This window comes from Schistocerca nitens, unplaced genomic scaffold (genome assembly GCF_023898315.1).
Source record: "Schistocerca nitens isolate TAMUIC-IGC-003100 unplaced genomic scaffold, iqSchNite1.1 HiC_scaffold_250, whole genome shotgun sequence".
NCBI lineage: Eukaryota > Metazoa > Arthropoda > Insecta > Orthoptera > Acrididae > Schistocerca > Schistocerca nitens.
The window spans coordinates 69953-84568 of NW_026045791.1; the positions used below are offsets into that span (position 1 = coordinate 69953).

General features: G+C 54.8%; 33 non-coding genes across 33 annotated transcripts; 7 read left to right on the forward strand and 26 right to left on the reverse strand.

Annotated features, from left to right (window-relative positions):
- Window positions 1-138: 138 nt before the first annotated feature.
- Window positions 139-209, reverse strand: Trnag-gcc (transfer RNA glycine (anticodon GCC)). Its single transcript has one exon. It is a non-coding gene; the product is annotated as a tRNA-Gly (tRNA).
- Window positions 210-549: 340 nt separating this feature from the next.
- Trnag-ucc (transfer RNA glycine (anticodon UCC)) lies at window positions 550-621 on the forward strand. The gene has a single exon. It is a non-coding gene; the product is annotated as a tRNA-Gly (tRNA).
- Window positions 622-1223: 602 nt separating this feature from the next.
- Trnai-aau (transfer RNA isoleucine (anticodon AAU)) lies at window positions 1224-1297 on the reverse strand. The gene has a single exon. It is a non-coding gene; the product is annotated as a tRNA-Ile (tRNA).
- Window positions 1298-1495: 198 nt separating this feature from the next.
- Window positions 1496-1567, reverse strand: Trnae-uuc (transfer RNA glutamic acid (anticodon UUC)). Its single transcript has one exon. It is a non-coding gene; the product is annotated as a tRNA-Glu (tRNA).
- Window positions 1568-1872: 305 nt separating this feature from the next.
- Window positions 1873-1945, reverse strand: Trnam-cau (transfer RNA methionine (anticodon CAU)). Its single transcript has one exon. It is a non-coding gene; the product is annotated as a tRNA-Met (tRNA).
- Window positions 1946-2326: 381 nt separating this feature from the next.
- Window positions 2327-2397, reverse strand: Trnag-gcc (transfer RNA glycine (anticodon GCC)). Its single transcript has one exon. It is a non-coding gene; the product is annotated as a tRNA-Gly (tRNA).
- A 340-nt stretch (window positions 2398-2737) lies between these two features.
- Window positions 2738-2809, forward strand: Trnag-ucc (transfer RNA glycine (anticodon UCC)). Its single transcript has one exon. It is a non-coding gene; the product is annotated as a tRNA-Gly (tRNA).
- Window positions 2810-3411: 602 nt separating this feature from the next.
- Trnai-aau (transfer RNA isoleucine (anticodon AAU)) lies at window positions 3412-3485 on the reverse strand. Its single transcript has one exon. It is a non-coding gene; the product is annotated as a tRNA-Ile (tRNA).
- Window positions 3486-3683: 198 nt separating this feature from the next.
- Trnae-uuc (transfer RNA glutamic acid (anticodon UUC)) lies at window positions 3684-3755 on the reverse strand. Its single transcript has one exon. It is a non-coding gene; the product is annotated as a tRNA-Glu (tRNA).
- A 305-nt stretch (window positions 3756-4060) lies between these two features.
- Trnam-cau (transfer RNA methionine (anticodon CAU)) lies at window positions 4061-4133 on the reverse strand. Its single transcript has one exon. It is a non-coding gene; the product is annotated as a tRNA-Met (tRNA).
- Window positions 4134-4514: 381 nt separating this feature from the next.
- On the reverse strand, window positions 4515-4585 carry Trnag-gcc (transfer RNA glycine (anticodon GCC)). The gene has a single exon. It is a non-coding gene; the product is annotated as a tRNA-Gly (tRNA).
- A 340-nt stretch (window positions 4586-4925) lies between these two features.
- Trnag-ucc (transfer RNA glycine (anticodon UCC)) lies at window positions 4926-4997 on the forward strand. Its single transcript has one exon. It is a non-coding gene; the product is annotated as a tRNA-Gly (tRNA).
- A 602-nt stretch (window positions 4998-5599) lies between these two features.
- Trnai-aau (transfer RNA isoleucine (anticodon AAU)) lies at window positions 5600-5673 on the reverse strand. Its single transcript has one exon. It is a non-coding gene; the product is annotated as a tRNA-Ile (tRNA).
- A 198-nt stretch (window positions 5674-5871) lies between these two features.
- On the reverse strand, window positions 5872-5943 carry Trnae-uuc (transfer RNA glutamic acid (anticodon UUC)). The gene has a single exon. It is a non-coding gene; the product is annotated as a tRNA-Glu (tRNA).
- A 305-nt stretch (window positions 5944-6248) lies between these two features.
- On the reverse strand, window positions 6249-6321 carry Trnam-cau (transfer RNA methionine (anticodon CAU)). The gene has a single exon. It is a non-coding gene; the product is annotated as a tRNA-Met (tRNA).
- Window positions 6322-6701: 380 nt separating this feature from the next.
- Window positions 6702-6772, reverse strand: Trnag-gcc (transfer RNA glycine (anticodon GCC)). The gene has a single exon. It is a non-coding gene; the product is annotated as a tRNA-Gly (tRNA).
- Window positions 6773-7112: 340 nt separating this feature from the next.
- On the forward strand, window positions 7113-7184 carry Trnag-ucc (transfer RNA glycine (anticodon UCC)). The gene has a single exon. It is a non-coding gene; the product is annotated as a tRNA-Gly (tRNA).
- A 602-nt stretch (window positions 7185-7786) lies between these two features.
- Trnai-aau (transfer RNA isoleucine (anticodon AAU)) lies at window positions 7787-7860 on the reverse strand. The gene has a single exon. It is a non-coding gene; the product is annotated as a tRNA-Ile (tRNA).
- Window positions 7861-8058: 198 nt separating this feature from the next.
- On the reverse strand, window positions 8059-8130 carry Trnae-uuc (transfer RNA glutamic acid (anticodon UUC)). The gene has a single exon. It is a non-coding gene; the product is annotated as a tRNA-Glu (tRNA).
- Window positions 8131-8435: 305 nt separating this feature from the next.
- Trnam-cau (transfer RNA methionine (anticodon CAU)) lies at window positions 8436-8508 on the reverse strand. Its single transcript has one exon. It is a non-coding gene; the product is annotated as a tRNA-Met (tRNA).
- Window positions 8509-8889: 381 nt separating this feature from the next.
- On the reverse strand, window positions 8890-8960 carry Trnag-gcc (transfer RNA glycine (anticodon GCC)). The gene has a single exon. It is a non-coding gene; the product is annotated as a tRNA-Gly (tRNA).
- Window positions 8961-9300: 340 nt separating this feature from the next.
- Trnag-ucc (transfer RNA glycine (anticodon UCC)) lies at window positions 9301-9372 on the forward strand. The gene has a single exon. It is a non-coding gene; the product is annotated as a tRNA-Gly (tRNA).
- A 602-nt stretch (window positions 9373-9974) lies between these two features.
- Window positions 9975-10048, reverse strand: Trnai-aau (transfer RNA isoleucine (anticodon AAU)). The gene has a single exon. It is a non-coding gene; the product is annotated as a tRNA-Ile (tRNA).
- Window positions 10049-10246: 198 nt separating this feature from the next.
- Window positions 10247-10318, reverse strand: Trnae-uuc (transfer RNA glutamic acid (anticodon UUC)). Its single transcript has one exon. It is a non-coding gene; the product is annotated as a tRNA-Glu (tRNA).
- A 305-nt stretch (window positions 10319-10623) lies between these two features.
- On the reverse strand, window positions 10624-10696 carry Trnam-cau (transfer RNA methionine (anticodon CAU)). The gene has a single exon. It is a non-coding gene; the product is annotated as a tRNA-Met (tRNA).
- Window positions 10697-11076: 380 nt separating this feature from the next.
- Trnag-gcc (transfer RNA glycine (anticodon GCC)) lies at window positions 11077-11147 on the reverse strand. Its single transcript has one exon. It is a non-coding gene; the product is annotated as a tRNA-Gly (tRNA).
- A 340-nt stretch (window positions 11148-11487) lies between these two features.
- Trnag-ucc (transfer RNA glycine (anticodon UCC)) lies at window positions 11488-11559 on the forward strand. Its single transcript has one exon. It is a non-coding gene; the product is annotated as a tRNA-Gly (tRNA).
- Window positions 11560-12161: 602 nt separating this feature from the next.
- Window positions 12162-12235, reverse strand: Trnai-aau (transfer RNA isoleucine (anticodon AAU)). The gene has a single exon. It is a non-coding gene; the product is annotated as a tRNA-Ile (tRNA).
- A 198-nt stretch (window positions 12236-12433) lies between these two features.
- On the reverse strand, window positions 12434-12505 carry Trnae-uuc (transfer RNA glutamic acid (anticodon UUC)). Its single transcript has one exon. It is a non-coding gene; the product is annotated as a tRNA-Glu (tRNA).
- Window positions 12506-12810: 305 nt separating this feature from the next.
- Trnam-cau (transfer RNA methionine (anticodon CAU)) lies at window positions 12811-12883 on the reverse strand. The gene has a single exon. It is a non-coding gene; the product is annotated as a tRNA-Met (tRNA).
- A 381-nt stretch (window positions 12884-13264) lies between these two features.
- Window positions 13265-13335, reverse strand: Trnag-gcc (transfer RNA glycine (anticodon GCC)). The gene has a single exon. It is a non-coding gene; the product is annotated as a tRNA-Gly (tRNA).
- A 340-nt stretch (window positions 13336-13675) lies between these two features.
- On the forward strand, window positions 13676-13747 carry Trnag-ucc (transfer RNA glycine (anticodon UCC)). Its single transcript has one exon. It is a non-coding gene; the product is annotated as a tRNA-Gly (tRNA).
- Window positions 13748-14349: 602 nt separating this feature from the next.
- On the reverse strand, window positions 14350-14423 carry Trnai-aau (transfer RNA isoleucine (anticodon AAU)). The gene has a single exon. It is a non-coding gene; the product is annotated as a tRNA-Ile (tRNA).
- Between the last annotated feature and the right edge of the window lie 193 nt (window positions 14424-14616).

Consider the following 14616-nt stretch of genomic DNA (forward strand, 5'->3'; position numbering starts at 1 on the left):
ATGCGAGCGTCCTAGTGGGGACCCGCGAGTGCTGCGTTCTCGGTTCTTCTCAAGGGAATCCTGCTATACATTCATGTGGATCGTGCATCTCAAGCGCGCAAGCCACACGGCAGCATTATCGTGGGAAAAGCAAAATGATGCATCGGCCGGGAATCGAACCCGGGCCGCCCGCGTGGCAGGCGAGCATTCTACCACTGAACCACCGATGCTCGGGCCGGTAGTAACTGCACGCTGCTTCCCGAGCAGATGTCTCAAGGGAAAGTGGGACTGCCGTCAAGCGCCGTAGCATTCTGTCGAGAAGATGCTGCAGACGCTGAATCCTGCACTGTACTGCTTAAAAATGCCGCCAGAACGCGGTCCTCTGCGTACTCTTGCGTCGCCGGCGCCGACTCTTGCCAAGGATGCGAAATGTGCGCGGATACGCTGTCCGAACGCGCCTGGATGTGCTCCCCTAGCCTACCTCGAAATGCGCCTGCCAGGTACGATCACCTTCGGCCGCTGCCGACAGGCGGGAAGCCGACACAGCGCGGCGTCGGGGCGCTCGCTTGTGCGGTGGTGGTGTAATGGTCAGCATAGTTGCCTTCCAAGCAGTTGGTCCGGGTTCGATTCCCGGCCACCGCAACAGGCTTTTTAATGTCACGTATGAGTACTTTCGCCACGCGCCCTTAACTTAATGTTTTTTCCCCCTCTTACTCGCTGCAGACCAGCCTATAGTGTGTCTCGACTGTCTCGACTTGTCTCGACTTTGCTCAGCTGACGCGAGAGCTGACGCTCTCCAATCGGCCTATATCAAAACGACAAGCACGAGAAACGACTGAGAGAGGTAAGGAGAGGCGGGGCGATGTACACACAGCACGCCCGTTCATTTCACGGTGGCGTCTCCCTGACCGAACCGGGCTGTAGCTCCGAAAACAAAGGAGAAAGAAAAATAGGAAGTAAAACTGCCAACAGTACCCTGTGTCCCCATGCGCTCTCCCGCCCAAGTACCGACAAGGGCCAAAGTTGTTACGCATCGGCAATCGGACATTTCCTTTCATCTTCTCTTTATCGGTTGAGAACCAGTGTATTCAACGTATTATGGCCATTGCCGAGTGAATGCTGTAGCGCTTCCCGACAAGTCGGGTTCGGATCCTCTGTCAACTTCCACGCAGGGTGATGATCTTTTGGTCATCACACTCGCCAGCTGAAATCGGCGCTGCCTTTTCGTGGTAGTAAAAGCGTTGTGGCCCGTGGGGGGATCGAACCCACGACCTTCGCGTTATTAGCACGACGCTCTAACCAACTGAGCTAACGGGCCTCGACAGTTGCGCTCGCTCAGCCCTACGCTGCAAACGTATGGCATGAAGCCGTACACCATTTCTATGGTCGTCGGATGTCTGCTTCCCTCGTCTATACTCTGCTGACGGTCACGAAACAGTAGATATATTGCGAGCAGGACAGGAAACGGCAGCTCGGACAGCTCAAACTTGTCACGATTCGTGTGGAAAAAGTTCCGTTCCGGTACCGGGAATCGAACCCGGGCCTCCTGGGTGAAAGCCAGGTATCCTAGCCACTAGACCACACCGGATGTGGGCGTTCCTGACGCGGATCGGACGGTCGCTTGTAGCATTTCGTGTCGTGTCCCGCGTCGGCGCCCTTCTCTCTTTGCGAGCGTCTTTGCGCATACTGACTGGCAAGGCGCGCACCTCAAACGTCTCAGAGCAATGTTTTTGGCTTCATGCTGTGCTAGGAGAAGAGGAAAAGGGAAGCTGTAAGTAGCAATAACAGGGAGTAAACATTTTCCCGCTGAAGCGTTGAAAACGTTGTGGATAACAAACAAGAAATAAGTTGGTGCCCTAGCAACAGCATCACCATCAGTCACAGAAAATTAAATGCCCCGGGTGAGGATCGAACTCACGACCTTAAGATTATGAGACTTACGCGCTGCCTACTGCGCTACCGAGGCACAGGTGAAGCGCTTGTCCTGGAAACTGGCTAAGTACCACACCCAATGTTAGACGTAAAGACACTGTACTTCCTGGATAACGTGTTCTGTTGCTACACGTGCATTGCCAGCCCAGTTGATTGCGGTGTTGCTGCAGCTTTTGCAAACGATAGGCAGCACTCCTTGTCGTTAACGTTCAGTGCCTCGGAGGCACCTGGACACAGCAACTTGTGAGGCCAGGCCGACGCTAGTCTGTAGAACACCATGCGAGCGTCCTAGTGGGGACCCGCGAGTGCTGCGTTCTCGGTTCTTCTCAAGGGAATCCAGCTATACATTCATGTGGATCGTGCATCTCAAGCGCGCAAGCCACACGGCAGCATTATCGTGGGAAAAGCAAAATGATGCATCGGCCGGGAATCGAACCCGGGCCGCCCGCGTGGCAGGCGAGCACTCTGCCACTGAACCACCGATGCTCGGGCCGGTAGTAACTGCACGCTGCTTCCCGAGCAGATGTCTCAAGGGAAAGTGGGACTGCCGTCAAGCGCCGTAGCATTCTGTCGAGAAGATGCTGCAGACGCTGAATCCTGCACTGTACTGCTTAAAAATGCCGCCAGAACGCGGTCCTCTGCGTACTCTTGCGTCGCCGGCGCCGACTCTTGCCAAGGATGCGAAATGTGCGCGGATACGCTGTCCGAACGCGCCTGGATGTGCTCCCCTAGCCTACCTCGAAATGCGCCTGCCAGGTACGATCACCTTCGGCCGCTGCCGACAGGCGGGAAGCCGACACAGCGCGGCGTCGGGGCGCTCGCTTGTGCGGTGGTGGTGTAATGGTCAGCATAGTTGCCTTCCAAGCAGTTGGTCCGGGTTCGATTCCCGGCCACCGCAACAGGCTTTTTAATGTCACGTATGAGTACTTTCGCCACGCGCCCTTAACTTAATGTTTTTTCCCCCTCTTACTCGCTGCAGACCAGCCTATAGTGTGTCTCGACTGTCTCGACTTGTCTCGACTTTGCTCAGCTGACGCGAGAGCTGACGCTCTCCAATCGGCCTATATCAAAACGACAAGCACGAGAAACGACTGAGAGAGGTAAGGAGAGGCGAGGCGATGTACACACAGCACGCCCGTTCATTTCACGGTGGCGTCTCCCTGACCGAATCGGGCTGTAGCTCCGAAAACAAAGGAGAAAGAAAAATAGGAAGTAAAACTGCCAACAGTACCCTGTGTCCCCATGCGCTCTCCCGCCCAAGTACCGACAAGGGCCAAAGTTGTTACGCATCGGCAATCGGACATTTCCTTTCATCTTCTCTTTATCGGTTGAGAACCAGTGTATTCAACGTATTATGGCCATTGCCGAGTGAATGCTGTAGCGCTTCCCGACAAGTCGGGTTCGGATCCTCTGTCAACTTCCACGCAGGGTGATGATCTTTTGGTCATCACACTCGCCAGCTGAAATCGGCGCTGCCTTTTCGTGGTAGTAAAAGCGTTGTGGCCCGTGGGGGGATCGAACCCACGACCTTCGCGTTATTAGCACGACGCTCTAACCAACTGAGCTAACGGGCCTCGACAGTTGCGCTCGCTCAGCCCTACGCTGCAAACGTATGGCATGAAGCCGTACACCATTTCTATGGTCGTCGGATGTCTGCTTCCCTCGTCTATACTCTGCTGACGGTCACGAAACAGTAGATATATTGCGAGCAGGACAGGAAACGGCAGCTCGGACAGCTCAAACTTGTCACGATTCGTGTGGAAAAAGTTCCGTTCCGGTACCGGGAATCGAACCCGGGCCTCCTGGGTGAAAGCCAGGTATCCTAGCCACTAGACCACACCGGATGTGGGCGTTCCTGACGCGGATCGGACGGTCGCTTGTAGCATTTCGTGTCGTGTCCCGCGTCGGCGCCCTTCTCTCTTTGCGAGCGTCTTTGCGCATACTGACTGGCAAGGCGCGCACCTCAAACGTCTCAGAGCAATGTTTTTGGCTTCATGCTGTGCTAGGAGAAGAGGAAAAGGGAAGCTGTAAGTAGCAATAACAGGGAGTAAACATTTTCCCGCTGAAGCGTTGAAAACGTTGTGGATAACAAACAAGAAATAAGTTGGTGCCCTAGCAACAGCATCACCATCAGTCACAGAAAATTAAATGCCCCGGGTGAGGATCGAACTCACGACCTTAAGATTATGAGACTTACGCGCTGCCTACTGCGCTACCGAGGCACAGGTGAAGCGCTTGTCCTGGAAACTGGCTAAGTACCACACCCAATGTTAGACGTAAAGACACTGTACTTCCTGGATAACGTGTTCTGTTGCTACACGTGCATTGCCAGCCCAGTTGATTGCGGTGTTGCTGCAGCTTTTGCAAACGATAGGCAGCACTCCTTGTCGTTAACGTTCAGTGCCTCGGAGGCACCTGGACACAGCAACTTGTGAGGCCAGGCCGACGCTAGTCTGTAGAACACCATGCGAGCGTCCTAGTGGGGACCCGCGAGTGCTGCGTTCTCGGTTCTTCTCAAGGGAATCCAGCTATACATTCATGTGGATCGTGCATCTCAAGCGCGCAAGCCACACGGCAGCATTATCGTGGGAAAAGCAAAATGATGCATCGGCCGGGAATCGAACCCGGGCCGCCCGCGTGGCAGGCGAGCACTCTGCCACTGAACCACCGATGCTCGGGCCGGTAGTAACTGCACGCTGCTTCCCGAGCAGATGTCTCAAGGGAAAGTGGGACTGCCGTCAAGCGCCGTAGCATTCTGTCGAGAAGATGCTGCAGACGCTGAATCCTGCACTGTACTGCTTAAAAATGCCGCCAGAACGCGGTCCTCTGCGTACTCTTGCGTCGCCGGCGCCGACTCTTGCCAAGGATGCGAAATGTGCGCGGATACGCTGTCCGAACGCGCCTGGATGTGCTCCCCTAGCCTACCTCGAAATGCGCCTGCCAGGTACGATCACCTTCGGCCGCTGCCGACAGGCGGGAAGCCGACACAGCGCGGCGTCGGGGCGCTCGCTTGTGCGGTGGTGGTGTAATGGTCAGCATAGTTGCCTTCCAAGCAGTTGGTCCGGGTTCGATTCCCGGCCACCGCAACAGGCTTTTTAATGTCACGTATGAGTACTTTCGCCACGCGCCCTTAACTTAATGTTTTTTCCCCCTCTTACTCGCTGCAGACCAGCCTATAGTGTGTCTCGACTGTCTCGACTTGTCTCGACTTTGCTCAGCTGACGCGAGAGCTGACGCTCTCCAATCGGCCTATATCAAAACGACAAGCACGAGAAACGACTGAGAGAGGTAAGGAGAGGCGAGGCGATGTACACACAGCACGCCCGTTCATTTCACGGTGGCGTCTCCCTGACCGAATCGGGCTGTAGCTCCGAAAACAAAGGAGAAAGAAAAATAGGAAGTAAAACTGCCAACAGTACCCTGTGTCCCCATGCGCTCTCCCGCCCAAGTACCGACAAGGGCCAAAGTTGTTACGCATCGGCAATCGGACATTTCCTTTCATCTTCTCTTTATCGGTTGAGAACCAGTGTATTCAACATATTATGGCCATTGCCGAGTGAATGCTGTAGCGCTTCCCGACAAGTCGGGTTCGGATCCTCTGTCAACTTCCACGCAGGGTGATGATGTTTTGGTCATCACACTCGCCAGCTGAAATCGGCGCTGCCTTTTCGTGGTAGTAAAAGCGTTGTGGCCCGTGGGGGGATCGAACCCACGACCTTCGCGTTATTAGCACGACGCTCTAACCAACTGAGCTAACGGGCCTCGACAGTTGCACTCGCTCAGCCCTACGCTGCAAACGTATGGCATGAAGCCGTACACCATTTCTATGGTCGTCGGATGTCTGCTTCCCTCGTCTATACTCTGCTGACGGTCACGAAACAGTAGATATATTGCGAGCAGGACGGGAAACGGCAGCTCGGACAGCTCAAACTTGTCACGATTCGTGTGGAAAAAGTTCCGTTCCGGTACCGGGAATCGAACCCGGGCCTCCTGGGTGAAAGCCAGGTATCCTAGCCACTAGACCACACCGGATGCGGGCGTTCCTGCGGCGGATCGGACGGTCGCTTGTAGCATTTCGTGTCGTGTCCCGCGTCGGCGCCCTTCTCTCTTTGCGAGCGTCTTTGCGCATACTGACTGGCAAGGCGCGCACCTCAAACGTCTCAGAGCAATGTTTTTGGCTTCATGCTGTGCTAGGAGAAGAGGAAAAGGGAAGCTGTAAGTAGCAATAACAGGGAGTAAACATTTTCCCGCTGAAGCGTTGAAAACGTTGTGGATAAAAAACAAGAAATAAGTTGGTGCCCTAGCAACAGCATCACCATCAGTCACAGAAAATTAAATGCCCCGGGTGAGGATCGAACTCACGACCTTAAGATTATGAGACTTACGCGCTGCCTACTGCGCTACCGAGGCACAGGTGAAGCGCTTGTCCTGGAAACTGGGTAAGTACCACACCCAATGTTAGACGTAAAGACACTGTACTTCCTGGATAACGTGTTCTGTTGCTACACGTGCATTGCCAGCCCAGTTGATTGCGGTGTTGCTGCAGATTTGCAAACGATAGGCAGCACTCCTTGTCGTTAACGTTCAGTGCCTCGGAGGCACCTGGACACAGCAACTTGCGAGGCCAGGCCGACGCTAGTCTGTAGAACACCATGCGAGCGTCCTAGTGGGGACCCGCGAGTGCTGCGTTCTCGGTTCTTCTCAAGGGAATCCTGCTATACATTCATGTGGATCGTGCATCTCAAGCGCGCAAGCCACACGGCAGCATTATCGTGGGAAAAGCAAAATGATGCATCGGCCGGGAATCGAACCCGGGCCGCCCGCGTGGCAGGCGAGCATTCTACCACTGAACCACCGATGCTCGGGCCGGTAGTAACTGCACGCTGCTTCCCGAGCAGATGTCTCAAGGGAAAGTGGGACTGCCGTCAAGCGCCGTAGCATTCTGTCGAGAAGATGCTGCAGACGCTGAATCCTGCACTGTACTGCTTAAAAATGCCGCCAGAACGCGGTCCTCTGCGTACTCTTGCGTCGCCGGCGCCGACTCTTGCCAAGGATGCGAAATGTGCGCGGATACGCTGTCCGAACGCGCCTGGATGTGCTCCCCTAGCCTACCTCGAAATGCGCCTGCCAGGTACGATCACCTTCGGCCGCTGCCGACAGGCGGGAAGCCGACACAGCGCGGCGTCGGGGCGCTCGCTTGTGCGGTGGTGGTGTAATGGTCAGCATAGTTGCCTTCCAAGCAGTTGGTCCGGGTTCGATTCCCGGCCACCGCAACAGGCTTTTTAATGTCACGTATGAGTACTTTCGCCACGCGCCCTTAACTTAATGTTTTTTCCCCCTCTTACTCGCTGCAGACCAGCCTATAGTGTGTCTCGACTGTCTCGACTTGTCTCGACTTTGCTCAGCTGACGCGAGAGCTGACGCTCTCCAATCGGCCTATATCAAAACGACAAGCACGAGAAACGACTGAGAGAGGTAAGGAGAGGCGGGGCGATGTACACACAGCACGCCCGTTCATTTCACGGTGGCGTCTCCCTGACCGAACCGGGCTGTAGCTCCGAAAACAAAGGAGAAAGAAAAATAGGAAGTAAAACTGCCAACAGTACCCTGTGTCCCCATGCGCTCTCCCGCCCAAGTACCGACAAGGGCCAAAGTTGTTACGCATCGGCAATCGGACATTTCCTTTCATCTTCTCTTTATCGGTTGAGAACCAGTGTATTCAACGTATTATGGCCATTGCCGAGTGAATGCTGTAGCGCTTCCCGACAAGTCGGGTTCGGATCCTCTGTCAACTTCCACGCAGGGTGATGATCTTTTGGTCATCACACTCGCCAGCTGAAATCGGCGCTGCCTTTTCGTGGTAGTAAAAGCGTTGTGGCCCGTGGGGGGATCGAACCCACGACCTTCGCGTTATTAGCACGACGCTCTAACCAACTGAGCTAACGGGCCTCGACAGTTGCGCTCGCTCAGCCCTACGCTGCAAACGTATGGCATGAAGCCGTACACCATTTCTATGGTCGTCGGATGTCTGCTTCCCTCGTCTATACTCTGCTGACGGTCACGAAACAGTAGATATATTGCGAGCAGGACAGGAAACGGCAGCTCGGACAGCTCAAACTTGTCACGATTCGTGTGGAAAAAGTTCCGTTCCGGTACCGGGAATCGAACCCGGGCCTCCTGGGTGAAAGCCAGGTATCCTAGCCACTAGACCACACCGGATGTGGGCGTTCCTGACGCGGATCGGACGGTCGCTTGTAGCATTTCGTGTCGTGTCCCGCGTCGGCGCCCTTCTCTCTTTGCGAGCGTCTTTGCGCATACTGACTGGCAAGGCGCGCACCTCAAACGTCTCAGAGCAATGTTTTTGGCTTCATGCTGTGCTAGGAGAAGAGGAAAAGGGAAGCTGTAAGTAGCAATAACAGGGAGTAAACATTTTCCCGCTGAAGCGTTGAAAACGTTGTGGATAACAAACAAGAAATAAGTTGGTGCCCTAGCAACAGCATCACCATCAGTCACAGAAAATTAAATGCCCCGGGTGAGGATCGAACTCACGACCTTAAGATTATGAGACTTACGCGCTGCCTACTGCGCTACCGAGGCACAGGTGAAGCGCTTGTCCTGGAAACTGGCTAAGTACCACACCCAATGTTAGACGTAAAGACACTGTACTTCCTGGATAACGTGTTCTGTTGCTACACGTGCATTGCCAGCCCAGTTGATTGCGGTGTTGCTGCAGCTTTTGCAAACGATAGGCAGCACTCCTTGTCGTTAACGTTCAGTGCCTCGGAGGCACCTGGACACAGCAACTTGTGAGGCCAGGCCGACGCTAGTCTGTAGAACACCATGCGAGCGTCCTAGTGGGGACCCGCGAGTGCTGCGTTCTCGGTTCTTCTCAAGGGAATCCAGCTATACATTCATGTGGATCGTGCATCTCAAGCGCGCAAGCCACACGGCAGCATTATCGTGGGAAAAGCAAAATGATGCATCGGCCGGGAATCGAACCCGGGCCGCCCGCGTGGCAGGCGAGCACTCTGCCACTGAACCACCGATGCTCGGGCCGGTAGTAACTGCACGCTGCTTCCCGAGCAGATGTCTCAAGGGAAAGTGGGACTGCCGTCAAGCGCCGTAGCATTCTGTCGAGAAGATGCTGCAGACGCTGAATCCTGCACTGTACTGCTTAAAAATGCCGCCAGAACGCGGTCCTCTGCGTACTCTTGCGTCGCCGGCGCCGACTCTTGCCAAGGATGCGAAATGTGCGCGGATACGCTGTCCGAACGCGCCTGGATGTGCTCCCCTAGCCTACCTCGAAATGCGCCTGCCAGGTACGATCACCTTCGGCCGCTGCCGACAGGCGGGAAGCCGACACAGCGCGGCGTCGGGGCGCTCGCTTGTGCGGTGGTGGTGTAATGGTCAGCATAGTTGCCTTCCAAGCAGTTGGTCCGGGTTCGATTCCCGGCCACCGCAACAGGCTTTTTAATGTCACGTATGAGTACTTTCGCCACGCGCCCTTAACTTAATGTTTTTTCCCCCTCTTACTCGCTGCAGACCAGCCTATAGTGTGTCTCGACTGTCTCGACTTGTCTCGACTTTGCTCAGCTGACGCGAGAGCTGACGCTCTCCAATCGGCCTATATCAAAACGACAAGCACGAGAAACGACTGAGAGAGGTAAGGAGAGGCGAGGCGATGTACACACAGCACGCCCGTTCATTTCACGGTGGCGTCTCCCTGACCGAATCGGGCTGTAGCTCCGAAAACAAAGGAGAAAGAAAAATAGGAAGTAAAACTGCCAACAGTACCCTGTGTCCCCATGCGCTCTCCCGCCCAAGTACCGACAAGGGCCAAAGTTGTTACGCATCGGCAATCGGACATTTCCTTTCATCTTCTCTTTATCGGTTGAGAACCAGTGTATTCAACATATTATGGCCATTGCCGAGTGAATGCTGTAGCGCTTCCCGACAAGTCGGGTTCGGATCCTCTGTCAACTTCCACGCAGGGTGATGATGTTTTGGTCATCACACTCGCCAGCTGAAATCGGCGCTGCCTTTTCGTGGTAGTAAAAGCGTTGTGGCCCGTGGGGGGATCGAACCCACGACCTTCGCGTTATTAGCACGACGCTCTAACCAACTGAGCTAACGGGCCTCGACAGTTGCACTCGCTCAGCCCTACGCTGCAAACGTATGGCATGAAGCCGTACACCATTTCTATGGTCGTCGGTTGTCTGCTTCCCTCGTCTATACTCTGCTGACGGTCACGAAACAGTAGATATATTGCGAGCAGGACGGGAAACGGCAGCTCGGACAGCTCAAACTTGTCACGATTCGTGTGGAAAAAGTTCCGTTCCGGTACCGGGAATCGAACCCGGGCCTCCTGGGTGAAAGCCAGGTATCCTAGCCACTAGACCACACCGGATGCGGGCGTTCCTGCGGCGGATCGGACGGTCGCTTGTAGCATTTCGTGTCGTGTCCCGCGTCGGCGCCCTTCTCTCTTTGCGAGCGTCTTTGCGCATACTGACTGGCAAGGCGCGCACCTCAAACGTCTCAGAGCAATGTTTTTGGCTTCATGCTGTGCTAGGAGAAGAGGAAAAGGGAAGCTGTAAGTAGCAATAACAGGGAGTAAACATTTTCCCGCTGAAGCGTTGAAAACGTTGTGGATAAAAAACAAGAAATAAGTTGGTGCCCTAGCAACAGCATCACCATCAGTCACAGAAAATTAAATGCCCCGGGTGAGGATCGAACTCACGACCTTAAGATTATGAGACTTACGCGCTGCCTACTGCGCTACCGAGGCACAGGTGAAGAGCTTGTCCTGGAAACTGGGTAAGTACCACACCCAATGTTAGACGTAAAGACACTGTACTTCCTGGATAACGTGTTCTGTTGCTACACGTGCATTGCCAGCCCAGTTGATTGCGGTGTTGCTGCAGATTTGCAAACGATAGGCAGCACTCCTTGTCGTTAACGTTCAGTGCCTCGGAGGCACCTGGACACAGCAACTTGCGAGGCCAGGCCGACGCTAGTCTGTAGAACACCATGCGAGCGTCCTAGTGGGGACCCGCGAGTGCTGCGTTCTCGGTTCTTCTCAAGGGAATCCTGCTATACATTCATGTGGATCGTGCATCTCAAGCGCGCAAGCCACACGGCAGCATTATCGTGGGAAAAGCAAAATGATGCATCGGCCGGGAATCGAACCCGGGCCGCCCGCGTGGCAGGCGAGCATTCTACCACTGAACCACCGATGCTCGGGCCGGTAGTAACTGCACGCTGCTTCCCGAGCAGATGTCTCAAGGGAAAGTGGGACTGCCGTCAAGCGCCGTAGCATTCTGTCGAGAAGATGCTGCAGACGCTGAATCCTGCACTGTACTGCTTAAAAATGCCGCCAGAACGCGGTCCTCTGCGTACTCTTGCGTCGCCGGCGCCGACTCTTGCCAAGGATGCGAAATGTGCGCGGATACGCTGTCCGAACGCGCCTGGATGTGCTCCCCTAGCCTACCTCGAAATGCGCCTGCCAGGTACGATCACCTTCGGCCGCTGCCGACAGGCGGGAAGCCGACACAGCGCGGCGTCGGGGCGCTCGCTTGTGCGGTGGTGGTGTAATGGTCAGCATAGTTGCCTTCCAAGCAGTTGGTCCGGGTTCGATTCCCGGCCACCGCAACAGGCTTTTTAATGTCACGTATGAGTACTTTCGCCACGCGCCCTTAACTTAATGTTTTTTCCCCCTCTTACTCGCTGCAGACCAGCCTATAGTGTGTCTCGACTGTCTCGACTTGTCTCGACTTTGCTCAGCTGACGCGAGAGCTGACGCTCTCCAATCGGCCTATATCAAAACGACAAGCACGAGAAACGACTGAGAGAGGTAAGGAGAGGCGAGGCGATGTACACACAGCACGCCCGTTCATTTCACGGTGGCGTCTCCCTGACCGAATCGGGCTGTAGCTCCGAAAACAAAGGAGAAAGAAAAATAGGAAGTAAAACTGCCAACAGTACCCTGTGTCCCCATGCGCTCTCCCGCCCAAGTACCGACAAGGGCCAAAGTTGTTACGCATCGGCAATCGGACATTTCCTTTCATCTTCTCTTTATCGGTTGAGAACCAGTGTATTCAACGTATTATGGCCATTGCCGAGTGAATGCTGTAGCGCTTCCCGACAAGTCGGGTTCGGATCCTCTGTCAACTTCCACGCAGGGTGATGATCTTTTGGTCATCACACTCGCCAGCTGAAATCGGCGCTGCCTTTTCGTGGTAGTAAAAGCGTTGTGGCCCGTGGGGGGATCGAACCCACGACCTTCGCGTTATTAGCACGACGCTCTAACCAACTGAGCTAACGGGCCTCGACAGTTGCGCTCGCTCAGCCCTACGCTGCAAACGTATGGCATGAAGCCGTACACCATTTCTATGGTCGTCGGATGTCTGCTTCCCTCGTCTATACTCTGCTGACGGTCACGAAACAGTAGATATATTGCGAGCAGGACAGGAAACGGCAGCTCGGACAGCTCAAACTTGTCACGATTCGTGTGGAAAAAGTTCCGTTCCGGTACCGGGAATCGAACCCGGGCCTCCTGGGTGAAAGCCAGGTATCCTAGCCACTAGACCACACCGGATGTGGGCGTTCCTGACGCGGATCGGACGGTCGCTTGTAGCATTTCGTGTCGTGTCCCGCGTCGGCGCCCTTCTCTCTTTGCGAGCGTCTTTGCGCATACTGACTGGCAAGGCGCGCACCTCAAACGTCTCAGAGCAATGTTTTTGGCTTCATGCTGTGCTAGGAGAAGAGGAAAAGGGAAGCTGTAAGTAGCAATAACAGGGAGTAAACATTTTCCCGCTGAAGCGTTGAAAACGTTGTGGATAACAAACAAGAAATAAGTTGGTGCCCTAGCAACAGCATCACCATCAGTCACAGAAAATTAAATGCCCCGGGTGAGGATCGAACTCACGACCTTAAGATTATGAGACTTACGCGCTGCCTACTGCGCTACCGAGGCACAGGTGAAGCGCTTGTCCTGGAAACTGGCTAAGTACCACACCCAATGTTAGACGTAAAGACACTGTACTTCCTGGATAACGTGTTCTGTTGCTACACGTGCATTGCCAGCCCAGTTGATTGCGGTGTTGCTGCAGCTTTTGCAAACGATAGGCAGCACTCCTTGTCGTTAACGTTCAGTGCCTCGGAGGCACCTGGACACAGCAACTTGTGAGGCCAGGCCGACGCTAGTCTGTAGAACACCATGCGAGCGTCCTAGTGGGGACCCGCGAGTGCTGCGTTCTCGGTTCTTCTCAAGGGAATCCAGCTATACATTCATGTGGATCGTGCATCTCAAGCGCGCAAGCCACACGGCAGCATTATCGTGGGAAAAGCAAAATGATGCATCGGCCGGGAATCGAACCCGGGCCGCCCGCGTGGCAGGCGAGCACTCTGCCACTGAACCACCGATGCTCGGGCCGGTAGTAACTGCACGCTGCTTCCCGAGCAGATGTCTCAAGGGAAAGTGGGACTGCCGTCAAGCGCCGTAGCATTCTGTCGAGAAGATGCTGCAGACGCTGAATCCTGCACTGTACTGCTTAAAAATGCCGCCAGAACGCGGTCCTCTGCGTACTCTTGCGTCGCCGGCGCCGACTCTTGCCAAGGATGCGAAATGTGCGCGGATACGCTGTCCGAACGCGCCTGGATGTGCTCCCCTAGCCTACCTCGAAATGCGCCTGCCAGGTACGATCACCTTCGGCCGCTGCCGACAGGCGGGAAGCCGACACAGCGCGGCGTCGGGGCGCTCGCTTGTGCGGTGGTGGTGTAATGGTCAGCATAGTTGCCTTCCAAGCAGTTGGTCCGGGTTCGATTCCCGGCCACCGCAACAGGCTTTTTAATGTCACGTATGAGTACTTTCGCCACGCGCCCTTAACTTAATGTTTTTTCCCCCTCTTACTCGCTGCAGACCAGCCTATAGTGTGTCTCGACTGTCTCGACTTGTCTCGACTTTGCTCAGCTGACGCGAGAGCTGACGCTCTCCAATCGGCCTATATCAAAACGACAAGCACGAGAAACGACTGAGAGAGGTAAGGAGAGGCGAGGCGATGTACACACAGCACGCCCGTTCATTTCACGGTGGCGTCTCCCTGACCGAATCGGGCTGTAGCTCCGAAAACAAAGGAGAAAGAAAAATAGGAAGTAAAACTGCCAACAGTACCCTGTGTCCCCATGCGCTCTCCCGCCCAAGTACCGACAAGGGCCAAAGTTGTTACGCATCGGCAATCGGACATTTCCTTTCATCTTCTCTTTATCGGTTGAGAACCAGTGTATTCAACATATTATGGCCATTGCCGAGTGAATGCTGTAGCGCTTCCCGACAAGTCGGGTTCGGATCCTCTGTCAACTTCCACGCAGGGTGATGATGTTTTGGTCATCACACTCGCCAGCTGAAATCGGCGCTGCCTTTTCGTGGTAGTAAAAGCGTTGTGGCCCGTGGGGGGATCGAACCCACGACCTTCGCGTTATTAGCACGACGCTCTAACCAACTGAGCTAACGGGCCTCGACAGTTGCACTCGCTCAGCCCTACGCTGCAAACGTATGGCATGAAGCCGTACACCATTTCTATGGTCGTCGGATGTCTGCTTCCCTCGTCTATACTCTGCTGACGGTCACGAAACAGTAGATATATTGCGAGCAGGACGGGAAACGGCAGCTCGGACAGCTCAAACTTGTCACGATTCGTGTGGAAAAAG